This window comes from Choloepus didactylus, chromosome 1 (genome assembly GCF_015220235.1).
Source record: "Choloepus didactylus isolate mChoDid1 chromosome 1, mChoDid1.pri, whole genome shotgun sequence".
In the NCBI taxonomy this organism is placed as follows: domain Eukaryota; kingdom Metazoa; phylum Chordata; class Mammalia; order Pilosa; family Megalonychidae; genus Choloepus; species Choloepus didactylus.
Window position 1 is genome coordinate 26,288,124 of NC_051307.1, and position 17,617 is coordinate 26,305,740.

Here is a 17,617-nt window from a genome sequence, read left to right on the forward strand (position 1 = left end):
GGCTCCCTGTCCTGAGACAGATATGTCCCCTGACTCTCCCAAGGTCAGTTGGCACCAAAAGCCTCTGTCTGCTTGTTGAGGATTCACTGTCTGTATTGAGCAGTTAACATTAAAACCCCAGTTGGAGCTGTGCTGTGAGAGTGCTGCTCTCTAGCACCATGAGGCTTCTGTGAGGGAAGGGCTCTTGGCTCTTGGCTCTCAGCGTGGGTCCGTAGTTTTACTTATGGATTTTATGCTGCAATCTTGGGCGTTTCTCCCAATTCAGGCTGGTCGATGATGAGTAGACAGTCGCGTTTGTCTCCCCGCAGTTATTACAGGTTATTTACTAGTTTTTTGGTCATTTATGAATTGTTCTGGGGGGGACTAACAGCCTTCCACTCTCCTCTATGCTGCCATCTTAGCTCCTCTGCAGGGATCATTTTTTGTTTGTTTGTTTGTTCTGAAGGGTTTCCAGGGGTTTCCCTGTATAATTTTATCAGATAATTGGATAGATATAGATAGATAGATAGATAGATAGATAGATAGATAGATAGATAGATAGAACAAAAGATAGATAGATATAGGATAGGTTACATTGCATTAGACACATACAGAAAAAAAGAAAAAAGAAAGAAAGAGAGAAAAGGAGAAAGGGAGAAAGAGAGAAAGCAAGCAAGCAGGTAGGGCCATTTTCAAGAGTTTCTAGATATGCACTTAAAAGTGGAATTCCTGAGTTTTAGGATATGAATTTGTTCAAATTTCCTAGTTAGCGCTACACTGCCTACAAAAGCATTTTATACCTCTTCACTCTTTTACCATTGCTATTTATCTTCCTGTTTTAGAAGACACACATTTTTTTCTTCCCTTCCTTCCTTCCTTTCAAGTTTTCATATGCTATTGTCTAAGACCATAGTTTTCTGATTTATTTTGTTTTATTTGATTAAAATATTGTTGAAATGTCATGTGCTAAAAGTAAGATGGCCACTATAGTTAGGTAATATACATGTAACATATATTATGTATATATATAGAATATATAACAGAAAATTCTCATGGACAAGTTTATTACATAGAAAATAATTCTGTATTGCTGAAATATTTTAAAGTGTCTATCATGGTCACCTCTTCCCAACTACTACAAATCTGTGCATTAACATTATAAATATGTACTTTTTTTGGTTAAAATAATGACTATGACAAGAAAAAATGATATTAAAACATAATAAATGTGTATCTTTTTTAGTTAAAATAATGAATATCACAAAGAAAAAATTTATATTAGAAGGAAGGAAAATGTGGTAACAAGTGAAAAACAAATTTGGTACAACAGTGTAGCATGAGTCCCAAGGGAAATGTTTTGCATGAACCTTAGGCTTAAAGGAGTAGTGAGGAGTCTTCCACTCAGCAACTTGCCTTGCTGTTGGAGTATGGAAGGATGTATGTACTCATCTGTACACATAGACAGACAAATACATGCACACACAAACACATATTTCATTTTTTTCACCCCATGCAACTATCAAATAAAGAAGCTCAGGAGAGAATTTATTCCATCATATGTTGCTGAACACTACCATCCTGTAGCACACAGTTGATTTAATTAGATGTTATTGTAATAATAAGTGACAACTCACGTTTAGATTCTTCTGCATTTCCTTTCACTAATATTCTCACCTACTGTGCCGGTTTGAATGCATTTTGTACCCCAAACGCCATTATCTTTGATGTAGTCTTGTGGGACAGACTTTTGGTGCTGATTAGATTTGCTTGGAATGTGCTCCACCCAGCTGTGGGTGGTGACTGTGGTGGGATACTCCCATGGAGGCGTGGCCCTGCCCATTCAGGGTGGGCCTTGATCTGGGGAGCCATATAAACGTGCTGACTCAAAGAGACTGGACAGAGTGCAGCTGTGAGTGACGTTTTGAAGAGGTGCAAGCTTGCTAGAGAGGAACGTCCTGGGAGAAAGCCATTTTGAAACCAGAACTTTGGAGCAGATGCCAACCACGTGCCTTCCCAGCTAACAGAGGTTTTCCGGACACCATTTGCCATCCTCCAGTGAAGGTACTTGATTACTGATGTGTTACCTTGGACATTTTATGGCCTTAAGACTGTAACTGTATAGCCAAATAAACCCCCTTTTTATAAAAGCCAGTCCATCTCTGGTGTTTTGCATTCTGCAGCATTAGCAAACTAGAACACCTACTCAAATCAGAAAAATAAAGCATTTATCTTTAGCATCAATTACACAATTGTTGACTCTATTTTGTCTCTGGATTTCTTACTTTCCATGGATATCATATTTTTATTCAAAATAAAATATTACTCTACTGATCATAAATTACCAACAATATATAAATCCAGGCCATCACACAGTAAAAATGTCATTTGTTCCTGGCCAATTTCCCTTAGATCAATATGAAAGTTTCCAGGAAGCTTTGGCACTAATAAACTTAGATAGAACTCTATGATCTGTGATATTTTTAGAACTCATGCAGAGAGATGAAAATTTTTCTTTTCAAACATCTCAGAATTACACTGATATTTCTATAATACAAAATTCATGAGGTCAATGGATTTTAAATATAAAGTGCTAAGTTTACTACAAACATCTAGGATAAGGTTTATTTTTAGGTAGTGTATTGTACTGCAATTAGGGTATGTGATGTGCTTTCAATCACAATCTTCATAATTCATAAGCTTTTTCAATATTTTTTAAACTAAAAAATCTTAAACTTAGGTATTATCTATTTTGTCTTTGATTTTATATACTGTTTTTAATGAAAATTCAGGCATTATTCTAGTTCCATTAATTCCTTCTCCTTTCATATTTTCTATTTTTCTTAAGATCCTCAAGTCAAGAAAAATGTTCATTACCTTCAAGATCCTATGGCCTCCAGAAACCAGTCTGTTTTTAACTACTGTTCTTTCCATCTCCACAGCACTTCTTATAGCCATCCTCAAGTTCTAATTTCACTTTCTTAGTTTGAGTCCATTATCTTTTCTTGCCTCTAGTCACTCCTAAGTAGTTTTGAACACTGAATTTTGCTTCATCTTGGTAAAATTCTGGTCTGACTTTTAAGGGCTGGAGAGTACCATTTTCTACAGAAAAATGCATCATAAATACATTCAATACTAGTCATTATTTTACTATTAAGCTTTAATTCCAGTACTCCCTTAAACTTAAAATGTGAAATCATGTAAATAACTTACTCCCATTTCTTCTCCACATTATTTGTTTGAACCTAAGTAAACAGAAAGTTATCTCCAGCTATCTCCACTGACCCAAGTCCTATTAAACCAAAATTAAATACTACTGTCACTTCCTGGTTTCCAGTTAACTTTTTGTTGCACACCACTTTCAATCTGAAATATATGTATGCATATAGAATGCATATAAATATGGATTATAACCTCTTTATTCTCCACTCCACTTGCTACTCCTGCACGGAGTAAATACTCAATAAATATCTTCTGGCTGAGTTTTGTCTAAAACTTTCTTAACATTGAAGTTTCCGACTCAATTTTTTCTAAGGCCTGAAGATAATTGATACTGTCTCCCTAAGTAACATGTGCAACTGTTCATTATGAAGAAATTTCAGAGTCAATGAGCAAGGCGTCATATGTCTCACCATATCTACATTAGAAAATACCAAGTTTACTGGATATTAAAGAACTTACAAGAAGGATTTATTTAGAGGGAGCCATATTGAACATTCCTCCGCACCCCTCTCGGTGTAGAGTACCTGTGCCTCATTTCAATTCTATTGTGTACAAGACCACTTGGATATCATATTATTTGTGTCCCACATTTGGAAAACCAGGGGACTGATGTCTGACTCAGGGAAGATACTGTCTACATTTAGGGAGTTGTAGTTGAAGGGGCCAACATGGGAAACATCAAAGATCCTCAAAAGCAATAAGCTGCTTTGATAGTAACTGTCCAATAAAAACCATATCACCAATTCCTGAACTGTAGTTTCAAAGAAGCAGCTGGCTCCAACTGGTGATGAGATTTAATTATAAATAAAATTGATGCTTTCATTATTATCTGAAGCTGGATGTTTAAAATTACCTAATTTATCCAGCATGAACTGAGTCCATAAGTCCATTTGGAAATACTCAAGCCAGGAGTCTCTGTTGGTCCCAAAGAGGAAGAGAAGCAGTCTATGATCACAAGGACGAATGAAAGAGGCTTTAATCTTCTGTCTTCTCAGAGTCTTCATTCCAGGAGGTCAGTACCAGACACTCTCTGAGAACATGCCTTCGTATAACACGGTGGTAGGCACTTTATTGCTTCAGCTGAGTTTCAAGGGCTGGGTATAAACTCCCTTTGTTAACTCCAGGTTTCATCCCGTCCCTCTATGACCTGCTAAAAACAACAACTAAAAACTTCCTAATCGAGACAATACTTTTTCATGATGTAAAGTTATCATACAAATTTCCAGTGCACAAAATTAACTAAAGAAATCACAGGTAAAATCTTGAATTTCATTTAGTAGCTGTTGCAGTTTTATGCCCATTGAGTAATATCAAAGGGACTTAGAGGGAAAAAAAGTAGTTTCTATGAAGCTATCCATGTGTACTGCTCATTCAATATACTATTACAATTGAATAAATTTTTTTTCAGGCTAAAAGTTGTATAAAGTTATTAAACATAGCAGGATTCAGTTAATAACAATAAGCTATTTTATGGGAACATCTGGGTGATTTTTTTTTTTTATTTTAGTATGACTAGACAAAGCATTTGTGAGAAATTAAACACATTTAAAATAAAGGAAGGCAAAACTGGAAAAGGATGTGATTTCTACTGAATCTTATTTAAATGTTATATATTATTTAAATAACTTATTTCAAGAAAATTGTCTCAAACAAAAGTTACCCACTGAATGAAATTTACATAATAAATAAAAATTTAACAGAATATGAATAGATATGACTGGAGTTAATAATTACACATGAATCCACTTTTAGTAAATGACAATTGCAATATTAAGTCAACTATGACATAGTAGAGACTTCAAATTAATAATGTATATGTTTTGAACAAGCTTATGTTACTACAGAAGGAAAGAACTTGTCTTGCACAACCTTAAATTACCTATGCTTTTACATATACTATCTTCTCATATTTTTTTTTATCACTCTACTTCTTCTAAGTTGGTTCAAAAATTTCTGTTGGCATTAATTGATTCAACAAAACTCCTTCCATTAAAATTGTTTTAAAAGTGTGGTGATCTTGATAGCAACCCACAAGATATTTCCAATCTGACAATTGCCATGTTCATTGTAATTTACACGGAATTTCCTCATTATTAATCTAACAAGGAAAATGAACATAAGAATGGCGTTTTAATTTGCCTTTCCTTTTTTTTCTTTCATCATTCTCCAATTCTGTCTCCTTTCATGCGAGTTGCAGAAAACTCATTAATGGAAAGAAAACATGCCATTTACTAAAAGACAAAATATTACCAAACTATCAGATAACCACTTTTTTCATGTAGAAAACTCTAGATGAAAATTATCTTAGAAATACACAATGATGTGTGTGTGTGTGTGAATGTATGTATATATGTGTATGTGGGTGTAAATATATAAAAAAATATTTTTTGTTAATTTGTAATTTTGGAAATGGAAATACTGAAAAAGAAATAAACTCTAGGCTTTATTTATACCATTTTAAGAATTAGGGTCAATAAAATTAATTAAAAAAAAATACGAGACAAGTTAAGATTACAAGGCCAGGTGGAAATCCATAGAATATGCTTTTTTAAATGATGGCATGCTGCCTTCCTACTAGAAGGTGCATGATTTATTATGACTTTGATACAAAATGGTTAATATTCTTGCCATGATTTATAACTCCAATATCCCTTTTGCATAAACTTAAAAGTGACATAAATAAAAGTAATTCATGAGGGTAACTTGACACCATGTGACCACTGGGAAATTTGGTGAAATTCACATAAGGCAGCTTTACCTCTGCAATTTACATGAAATTGAGCATAATTCCACCTTGAATGTTAAAGAAGTGTCCAATGCCTTCCATTATCCCTGAAGGCTGTACCTCCTGGGCTGTAGGGAAAGTCGGGCTATAGGGAGATAAAAGTCTTACCTCGTCACCCCTGACTTAAAGCTTCTGATTATTCCTATTCAGTTAGTTGCGGTCGCGGTTACTGCTTCTGGGGGGAGTGGCGGCCGGTAGCTGAGCCCTCAGCTCTCGGGGCTGCTTAAAGGGTACCGGCGGCGGGGGCTCTTTCCCGGAGGCGAGGGCGAGGCGGAGGACTTGGCCAGGTCCTCGGCGGGAGGCGTACAAGGTGTGGAGGGCGGCGATAAGGACAAGACACTCTTTATCCAGTAGGAGTATGCGCCAAAGAGATTTATTCAGGGGTGATCACAGGTTATATAGGCTGGTAAGAAGGGTAGGGCTGGAAAGGAGGTGAAGTAGCCTTAAATGGCAATACTGAAGGGAGAGGGGCTAGGATTGGTTCTGAGAGGACGCAGGAGCCGTTGCAGCGGGCGGGAGTTGTTCCGGCCACGGTGCATGCGCGCTGGCGGTGGCAGGAGTTGCCTTGGCACAGGGGAGTGTGCGGGCAAGATAAGGAAGTGGGGAAAGGGCGGTTGGGAGAAAGGCGGTTCCCTCCGGCAAGCCTCCCCTGCCAGTGGCATTTTGGGTGAGGAAAAGGGAGCTGCCCTGACCTCGCTCCCCAGGCTCGGGGGGGCTGCAGAGGGCACTAACGCCCGTACCCACTACCCTCCCCAGGGGGTGATATCAGGTCCCCTGGCCCAGGCCTGGTAAGTCGAGGTACAAGCTCAGTCACCCGCAGTTAGTCAGTGATGTGATTATTTTATTTCAATCTACCTGTTCCCCCTCCATTTAGTACATAATCATTTGATGCATGGCATTTACTTTGCTTAACTAGGTCCCTTCCTTAGCTTCTATCAAAAACAGAAAAGAAGAGCAGCATGCATGAAGGCACTTGTGGAGGCAGCAAATATCTCTAAACTGTTGGGCAGATGTTGGAGACAACAAAACAACTGGAAATTCATTATTCAGCATCCCACTGTTTAAAGTTTACTCAGAATTTTCCAGTAGTGCTTGAATCTCCACCATGCTCCTTGTTCTAGCTATCATCTCCTCCTACCCCAACATTTAATCATTAAACACATAGAAACTGTACTTGGATAAAATGCCTTTCTGTTTCTTTTCTGGATAATTCAGCCCTTCCCTTTTTGCTCTTCTTTTAGGTTGTCCAGTGGCCTATTTTTTCTTATCTAAGTGGTCCTCAAACAAAGATAAATACATGCATGATGAGGAATTTTGGTCTAGTTCTGAATATATACATTAAGAAATCCTACTATCCAAGTTAAAATCCAGTGGCTATTCAGTATTAAAATATTGCTAATGCAATGTACAATAAACAGTTTTTATCGAGAGATATCTATAAAAGCATTTTACATGTATTACCTATTTGATTTATTTAGTCTTGCAAAATAGCTTTTAGAGTGTATTTACTATTTCACACATTAGGAATGCAGATTTAAAGAAATTAATTTCCCAAGTAATTTTAGGTAATTAGTGATCATTTCATTTTGTTTTATTTGGCTATGTAGCATAGTCTATGCATTTCCAATATTTGAAAAACCAGCTTATTCCATTCTGTGCAATTCTGATTTTCACCACTTTCTATGTAATATGCCTGCAATGGGTCATTGCTGAATATCCCATGGAAAAAAGACATGAGCTTTCTTATTGGATTAGAGATCCCAAGGGGCATGAGTATCAAAATATTAAATGCCCCACAATTGCTATTCTGGAATAACTTTTTGCGAATTAAATTAAATAATGTTCTTTCAGTAGGACAATAAACCCAAGGAATTGCTAGTTAAATTATTTTGTTTAAATAATATAAAAGTTCTCAAAAGAGATTGTTTCTAAAGTGATTATTCAGAAATCATCTTTTGTTTGTACTTATATTGAAAAGGATATTTTTCTAGCATTTTTTTGTGCTTATTTTAGAAGTGATAATGTTATATGACAGTGAACAAGAGAAATCTATCTCCTCTTTTGGCAGTAGTAATATATTCTTTGATTTGAGAAAGGAATGTTTTTATTTTGTTTTAATGTGTTATTGTTGCAGAAGCAAAGAAAAAGAAAATTCTTGCACCAATAGGAAGAATAACATTACTAGCTACCATTCAGTAAATATTTATAACATAGATCCCAGAATAAATATTTTGTATGGGTTATTTATAATAATTTCACAACATACCCATAAAATTGGAAGTAATATCCTCTCTTAGATTTGATAAAAGAGGTTTAACAAGTTTAAATTAATTATCCCATTTGCATGAGTTGCAATTGGCAATGTCAGATTTGACTCTATTTGAGTTATCAGATAGAGTGTGCTTCTTTCTTTTCATCACTGGGTAAAAAGAACCCTTCTTTCAGTGATTTCTGTGATATGCTGAGCAGATGCTGCCAGAGTTCAGGCAAATGGTAAAAAGATTACTGTAAAATATGATGTCCGGCCAGAAAGATGCTTACCATAGTGCTTAGCACAACTGTCTGGCACAGAGTAGACACCTAACAAAGTTGTTAAATTAGTGAATTAAATTGGAAATGTGGGAAGGGAAGAGGAAATGGAAGTTAGCATGGCATGGAAAAAAAGTGTATTAGCCCATAAATTCTGTAGATTTTCTCTAGAAGTATCCCTTTGTTAATCAATTTTCAAGAGAATGTTGGAAAAAATTAATACAGCTACTAATTCTTGGAAAGCATTTTCTTGGAAACTGTCAGTACTGTGAATGGAGCCAAAAGTTCTATTAAATACACTCTTATTCACTACGAACACTAGTCCTTCAGTAAGAGATAAAAATTGATACGAATCATATATTTTTTTAAATTTGATTAGTTAATATCAGTGGATGAACACCATAGACCACCAAGCATTTAACAAGAAGATCATATAATTTCATGTGGACCAGGATTCCTGCCTTTGAGAAGGTTAAATGCAACCTTTGTCAAAGCAAAGTTATCTCCAAGATCAATAATAAGTGTGAGATAAATATGAAAATCTTTAAATATTTGAGAAAAAATTTTTACTGAATTTATTCTACACAGCCAAAATCTGTTAGATGTCCTAGTTAGGGTCTGCATAGGTGAAAGGTGGAAATTAGTTTTGTGGAAACACAAAGAATAAGAATAGTCTAGTATTTATTTAACATGAGTGTTTTACTCATTAGTTACTTCGTATTTCCAGTTTTTCCATTGATTATTTAGAATAATTATAACCATATATTAAACAAGTTCTTTTAAGACACAACTGCATATAGTTAGCTTGGATTTTAGCTTTGAAACTTCATTTCAGTATGGAAATTAATGTAGCATTTAAAAAATAATAATAATTCTGAGACCAATTAACATATTTCCATTCCTTCATATTGGATACTAATTGCTTTTTAAAAATGTACTAAATTGTATTGCATATTACAATGAAAAAGAAAAGTTCATGCCATCTAAATTTAAATTGTAGAAAGATTGCTATTATACATACTATCAGCACACTGAATGATAAATAATTCTCATCAAATGAATCATGCAAATTTAGGATTGGGTTACACAAAACATGTATGTTTTAATGAATAAAAATGGCATGATTAGTCACAAATTCACATATACACAAAATATAATTCAGTAACTATGTATGTGCCTTTCAAAATACTATCCTTGAAAGAATGAAAATAACTGGAAGGACTCTTAAGAACTGGTCAGATGGAGAAATGCCTTGTACCCATCTTGCAACTCACCCCCATTGTCTACCACAAGAAGATCAGAAATGCAGAAACAGCATGAGAGTGTGCTAATATAAGTAATATTTTGCCAAGCCACACATTTACAACACTCATTCAATAATTCAAAATTCACAGAAGCAATTCTCCCTCTGAGGGTTTCTCTAAGACAGTTTTCTTTTTTCCTCACATCACAGACGTATAGAAATGGTGGCATCTTTCCATTTACATACATTGCCTCTCCCATATCATTATTCTTCCTCTTTTTTTTCTTTTTTTTTTTTTATTTAACAAAGCCTCTCTTCCACTCTACAACCTCTGGTTCACTGTCACCTCTCAACCTTCTGGTTCTATCCCATCATTGTTTCAGTTTGCTAAAGCTGCAGAATGTAATATACAAAAAACGGGTTGGCTTTTACAACAGGGATTTCTTAGCTTACAAATTTATGGTTCTAAGTCCCTGAAAATGTCCAAATTAAGGCATCAACTGGACAATGCCTTCTCTGAAGAAAGGCTGTGGCATCTGGGACTCTTCTGTCACATGGGAAGGCACATGGCTGGCCTCTGCTGGTCCTTATCTCCCTGGTTTTGTTGCTTTCAGCTTCTGGTTCCAGTGGCTTCCTCTCTCAGCTCCTCCAGGGGCTTTTTCTCTCTGAGCACTCTGGGCTTTTTCCTCTCACAGAGGACTCCAGTAAAAGGATCAAGACCTATCTTGAATGAGGTGGGTCACATCTCAATTGAAATAACCTAACCAAAAGGTTCCACCTACAAAAACAGGTCTGCACCCACAGGAATGTATTAAAATAATGTGGCCTTTTCTGGGGTACATAACAGCTTCAAGCTACCACAATTCTTCACTGAGAACTACATACCCAGAGTAATACCCTATTTGCTGGAACTGCTGCCATCACCCAGCATCCATGTCAGCTGCCTATCAAACATACTACATCAGTCTTAGTTCTACATCAGCATCTGTTCCAGTTTGCCAATGCTGCCAGAGTGCAAAATACCAGAATTGGATTGGCTTTTATAAAGGGGGTTTATTTGGTTACAAATTTACAGTCCTCAGGCCACAAAGTGTCCAAACTAAAACATCAACAGGATACCTTCACTGGAAAATGACTGATGGCATCTGGAACACCAGTGTCAGCTGAAAAGGCATGTGGCTAGTATCTGCTGTTCCTTTGCTCCTGGGTTGCACTTCAAAATGGCATTCTCCAAAATGTCTCTGTGTTCCTCTTAGTTCCTCTCTCTCAGCTCCTTGGCATCCTTGCTTCTTTCTCTCAGGACGTTTCTCTCTGAGTATCTAGGATAAATTCTGGTCTTCATCTCTCAGCATCCAAACATCCTTCTGTCCACGTCAGCAAGCATCTGGGCCTGTGTTGGCTCTTAGCTTCTCTCTTAAATACTTCAGTGAGCTAATAAAGACCCATCCTGAATGGGTGGGAACACACCTCCATGGAAATAATCTAATCAAATGTATCACTCACAGTTGGATGAGTCACATCTCCATGGAAACATTCAATTGAAAGTGTCTACCCCAATCAAAAGACTAATAAATCCTCCCCCCTCCTCAAGATTGCATTGAATACCATGATTTTCTGGGGATATAATATATCCAAAGCAGCACAACATTTAATTCCCATGTTAATTTCCTCAATCTTATTATCTGGAATGTCTCCTATTATGAAATATTTCTTCAGTTTCAATGCAGCTAGAATTTATGGCATGTAACTGAGCTATTTCCACAGCACCTACCATTCTCTGATTCCTGTTCTTTCTATAGTAAACTTTCAAATTTTCTACATCAAGTTTCATTTCTTTTATCCTGCATGATGATAAATATATCTTCTAGTTGCTACTTCATATTTGGCCTCTCAGCTGTATCTCTTAGAGTCCATCATTTCTTGAAACACTATCTTTTGTTTTCTTCCATTGTCGCTGGTTTCTCCACCCAGTAGTTTCATTAGCTAGCTCCTCCTCTGCTTCATCTCTACATTTTTAACACCTCAAGTTTCACTATTTGCCAATGTCTTGCCTCTTCCATCATTCTCCTCCTCTATCATTATGCTCCTGGTATTTAATCAGTTTTTAAAAGACATCAACCTCATTCCTACTTTAAGGTTCTCGCATAAGCTATTCCTACTATCTGTATTACTAACCTCTGGTTTTTGTATGTCCTGGTCTTTTTTTTTTTTGTCTTTCAGGTTTCTGCTTAAATGCTGCCTCCTGACAATGACATTTTCTTATCAACCCAACTAGAGTAGCACTCAGATACATTATCAGATCCTACTGTAATCATAATTCTCTGCCTAGCTTTATGACTATCAGATATTATTAATTATTTATTTTGTTTCTTTCTTTTATTTTGTTGTGGTCTGTCTTACCTCAATAGAATACAAGCATCATGAGATTAGGGAATTTTACAGTTTTTCACCCCCTTTTTTTAGAACCTAGAAGGAATGTTGCCATATCTTACAAATTCAATATATTTTTATTGAATGAATTAATGAATAAATGAATGAATGAATGAAGAATGCATTTCTAATTTATGTCCACATTTTTTTTTTTTTTCTATCTTTTCATCTATTCCTCATGATTGCCATCAGGAGAAGTTCCAATTATTTGTAAATGTATGAATTTCAGGTTTTCAATAAATACTATTTTTAAATTCTTAAATAATTGAATTTAATTTGTTTTGCATCATGATTTCATAAAGTAATAAGAGCTATATCTTTGTCAACTTAGGATCACCCCTCCAAGTTCCCATGTTGTGTCTGAGCTGCAGAGGAATTTATGCAGTACTAGGCAATGAAAAGATATATTCTGTGCCTCTAAGATTCGGTTCTCTTGTCATCTTCTACCTATTCTGGCATCTGCTGGTAAATCACTGTTCTTGCATGAGTCAAGGTCACAAGTTCAATCCATGATCCTATTTAAAGATTTGTAGTGAATTCTTAAGAAATTGAACACAGATATTTAAATATAATAACATGTTGCTATTTTTCTAAGGAATTCAGAAATGTTAGCCCATACAAAAACCCTCACATTAACCTGTTTTTTCAGGTCCAAGACCCTGATGATTGGCTTACTCCCCAACACTTCATGTTTTAGTGAGAGATTTAGTCCACAAACTTGTTCTGAACAAGCCTGTGTGTGAAGTAAGCATTAATTAGTTAAAAACTAATCACTTTTTTAAAAGTGCTGATTACTAAACACTTCATATTTTAAAATATAATTACATAATTCCTAGATAAGAATGCAATCTTAAATATTCTACTCAATAAGCAAAAGCAGTTTTCATTCATTTTATTCACTTCTAGTTCCTCATGCATGGGATATGAGTAGAAGGAAAAAAAGGTGATAGGATGTGGGTAAAGAATGCTGCTGTTCTGGCTCTCTGCTATTCAGGACAGACTGCTGATTGATTAACATCAGTTAAGAACAGGTTGATACACGTAAAATTAATATTATGAATTTTACTTTTTTCCGGAGTTGTTTTAAACACCTTAACAATTCAGAAAAAAATTTCAAAATACATATTTGGATTAGTGTGAAAATGCATAAATGACTTAGCAATGATAAATGTGTATCCCCTGATTTCCAGTCTAAGACTAAAAGATTCAAAAATTAGGTATAGACCTGAACAATACTCTGAGATCATATCTAAGCCTCTTTTACTATTTTGATAATGTAAGATTTTATTATTTCAAGCAAAAATTGAAAAATTATAAGGGAAAATTTAACAAATGTTTGTTACATTATCCATCTTGGATTGATTAATGTGGAAAATAAATATCTATCTAAATTATATTTACAGAAGAAAACAAATGAAATTTGAGTTACAATGAACTCACATTTTCCCTATGATCTTAGAGTAACATTTTTTAATGCAGTTCTCAATTGTGCATCCCTGGGAAAGGAAATGACCCATAAATAAGGAAAGATCCAAAATGAGAGAACCTGGCCAGACCCAGTTATACTAATTCTGTAAGAGTTCTGCCTATCAAGATGTGTGCTCACCCAGAAGGGAGAGTTGGGCACAGGGAGAATACAGTGAATCCACATTTTATAAGCTGAAAATCTCATACTTATTAAGGCCAAAGTAAAACAGTATTCTAGAATGCCCAAAGGAATATGAAGACTAATGAAAAAATTAGCATAATTAATTTTTTCAATATTAGATATTAAGTAACTTTTATATACCAGGCATTGCATCTTGGGACAAATCAATAAACAGCATAACAAAAAACAGTTCATGAACAATATAAAGAATAAATAATTAAATTAGGTAAAAGGAAAAAAAATCATTTCTATGAAGTTGAGATTATGGAGAAGCTGCAGTTATGCATAAGGGCAAGGTTAGGGTCTGACAATAATAAATGTTAAAAAAGTGTCATTGGGCAGTTCTATGGAAAATAAGGTAAATACAATATGCTAGTCATGATGTTTAAAATTTTAAAGAATAAGGAAACCACTTTTTTCAACAAACACTATACTAAAATCTTCATGATGAGCTTAACATAGCAGGGCATTCTATATGTCTTTCGAATATATATTCTAGACAAGTCCTACCATCAAAATATGTTTCCTTCACAGTATATCACAGTATATTACCATCAGAAACAGTTTTCTATTTTTCATGTAGAGGAGGGGTTAAAGTCATTTCAAATAGTATCAAGAAGTCTAGATCAGCCTTACACCTGTTTATCTGTAATTTGACATCAATCTTTGATATAACTTGGTAGTTTAAATTTTTTCCAATATATTGATTCAGAAAATTTATCAAGTAGGTAGTGCTTATTTTAATAGATGAGGAAATTGAGATTCAAATAAATGAAGTGGTTTAGTACTAGATAACTCTAACAGGATACAAATCTAGGGTTTCTCTTCCTAAGTCGTTATTACCTGACAAATCTCTTGATGAAGATATTTGGTCATATCTCTATTGCACTGTGACTCAATCAACTGATATGGAAAATATTCAATTTTAATATAAAATTGTATGAGTTTCCTTAAGCCAGTTATTTAAAATAACTTTGAAATCATTTTATTTTGTAAATTTAGGAAGGTAATATTTAATTTATAGAGAAATCAGGCAAAATTTAAAAGTTAGGACATTAGTAGCATGGAGATCTAATATTAACATTTCCTTTTCCTTTTTATTTCCCATTCTTTGCTATGTTCTTTTGTGATTTTCACATGCACTGAAATATGTTTTTGATTATCAATCTCATTTTTAGTGATCTTCACAGCATATAGAAAGTGGCAATATTTTTCCCTTAGTATGTAATAGCATACAACTTCACTTAACCCTGAAACATTCTTGAAATATAACACAATATATCTTTTTGCAGTTTTTCTGTAATGAAAATCCTTCAGTATCAATTTCTTCTCCTTGAAATGTAGTAAGTAGAAGACAACCTATTTTTGTTTCCAAATTTGAAGTGAACTGAAATTTAAAGGAATCAAGATTAATATTAAGAATTCTAATTGAAATGCAATTAAAAATTTAGTTGAGAAATTGTAGGTTTACAGAAAAATCACACAAGAAATGCAAAGCTCCATATACCCCTCTATTATTAACACCTTAAATTAGTATGCTACATTTGTTACAACTGATGAAAGAATATTATTTTAATTGTACTATTAACTATACTTTAAGGTTCCCTATTAGTGTTGTACATTCTTATGTTTGTCTGTATTTTTTGAACTAAAATTTCCCCCCTTTTAACCACATTCAAATATATAATTTGTTGCTGTTAATTATATTCACAATTTTGTATGAAATGCAGTTTAATTTCAGTTTTATATTTTTAACATATGCAAAACACTGCAGTTAACTGATATAACAAAATACTTGGATTCAACACAATTTTAAAGAATAAGGAAACCACTTTTTTCAACAAACAAAAACTATACTAAAATCTTCATGATGAGCTTAACATGGCAGAGCATTCAATATGTCTTTTGAATACGTATCCCAGACAAGTCCTAGATACCATCAAAATATGTTTCCTTCACAGTATATCACCATCTTCATTGCCATTATTGATCTTTAGAGTCAGTAACTGAATCCATGCATAGGATTCAACACCACCTATCCAGATATTATATAGCTCCATCTTCCTGCCTAAGCCATTAAACTGTCATCTGTGGGTTTACATAGTTTCTACGGAGCTAGTGAAACTCTTCGCTTTACTTATTTTTAAATTACATCTAAAACTAGACTATCATATCAGGAAAATCCACTGTTTCATTTTACATGATGTTTCTTTTACATCTGATAAAAGTATGCAGAATATAATATTTAAATCACAGGATAACATCATCAATAAGCATAGCACTATGAATATAACAGTATACAATTATAAATGAAGGTATGAAATTAAAATGCAATGTACTTAAAAGCATGGGGAACATTAAGCTATTATATATGCCTTCATGTATACTCAGACAGTCAATGAGAAATTAGTTTTTTATATATTAATACTGATAATTTCCTTTTCTCCAGTGAAATGGAGAAAAAGAAAAAGAAAAGGTAAACATTTTTTAGAGTACAGTGTTGCTGCACTTTTGCCTAAGGTCAATTAAAACACATTTGGATTATTAAAAAAGAGTGTTATCTTGCATTAAAAGAACAATTGGAGGTGGGACAAAATGGCAGCATAGGGAGGTGTGGAATTTAGTTAGTCCTTGACAGCAACTAGTAAATAGCCAGGAACAACCAGTAAATAGTAAGGAACAACTGTTGGGGGGACATCCATGACCAGATACATCCATACAGCAGTCTGAAATTGGTGGAATGGCCAGGGTCTCAGAATAAGAATTGTAAGTAAAGCCCCTGTTGAGGTTGGCATCCCTCACCCACTGACATGACAGACTGAATTGAAACACTTCCCTATGGGATAAAGAAGCAGTCTCTGCTAGGAGCAAGAGAAGATAGCTCAACTGAGCACCAATTGTGATTTTAATTAACAAATTAGGACTAGTGAATGCAAACTATGAGCACAAATAAACCCAAAGCAAGCAGGAAAGGAACCCTGAGGTCTCTCCTGGCAGAGAGGAGGCAGGAATAATGGGAAATAAATGAATAAATAAATAAAAACAGAAGCTTTGGGAGATGGCTGAACTCAGAAAAATGGAAAAGGGCTTTCTCCAAAGAAAAAGGGCACATAGAAATGGGTACCAACTCTGGTTGACTGGCAAAACTGGAGGACATGGGATTGGCTCCCAAAAGGGGATTTTTTTCTTTTTTCCTTTTTTTTTCTTTCATGCTAAGTACTCATTAGAGAAAGCCTCAGGAATTTTCAATTATCAGCACTGACCCAGCAAGGGTAGAGTTAATAGAGTCAGAGACAAAGGAAGAAGCCAAGTGTAGGAAATAATTCCCTAAAGGGCATATCTTCCCTAAGAAAAAGGGAGAAGCCCAGCTCAAGTGGTAGCCCTCTGTAAAATTCAGACCCCAGGGCCCGACTGAAGAGAAAAAAACAAACAACTTAAATTTTGCTTCAGACACCCTAAGCCCCTGTCCAGGGCAGGGTCTGCTGACAATTAAAGGCATATCTTTACACCAATGTGGAGCTGTGTGCTGACAAGCACCACCCTTTGGGCAGCATAGAACAAGAACAGAGTCTAAAGACATCACAGGAAAGTCTGACAATCTTCTGGGTTTCATCCTAAGGAAAACTTGAGACTGATTATACCCTCCTCTTGAGACCTGGGTCTGTTTGGTCTAAGAAAATATGATTTGGGTAATCAAGGAAACCAGATGTCTAAAAAACAAAATTTTACAAGTCACACTAGGAAAATAAAGACATGGCCCAGTCAAAGGAACAAAGTTACACAT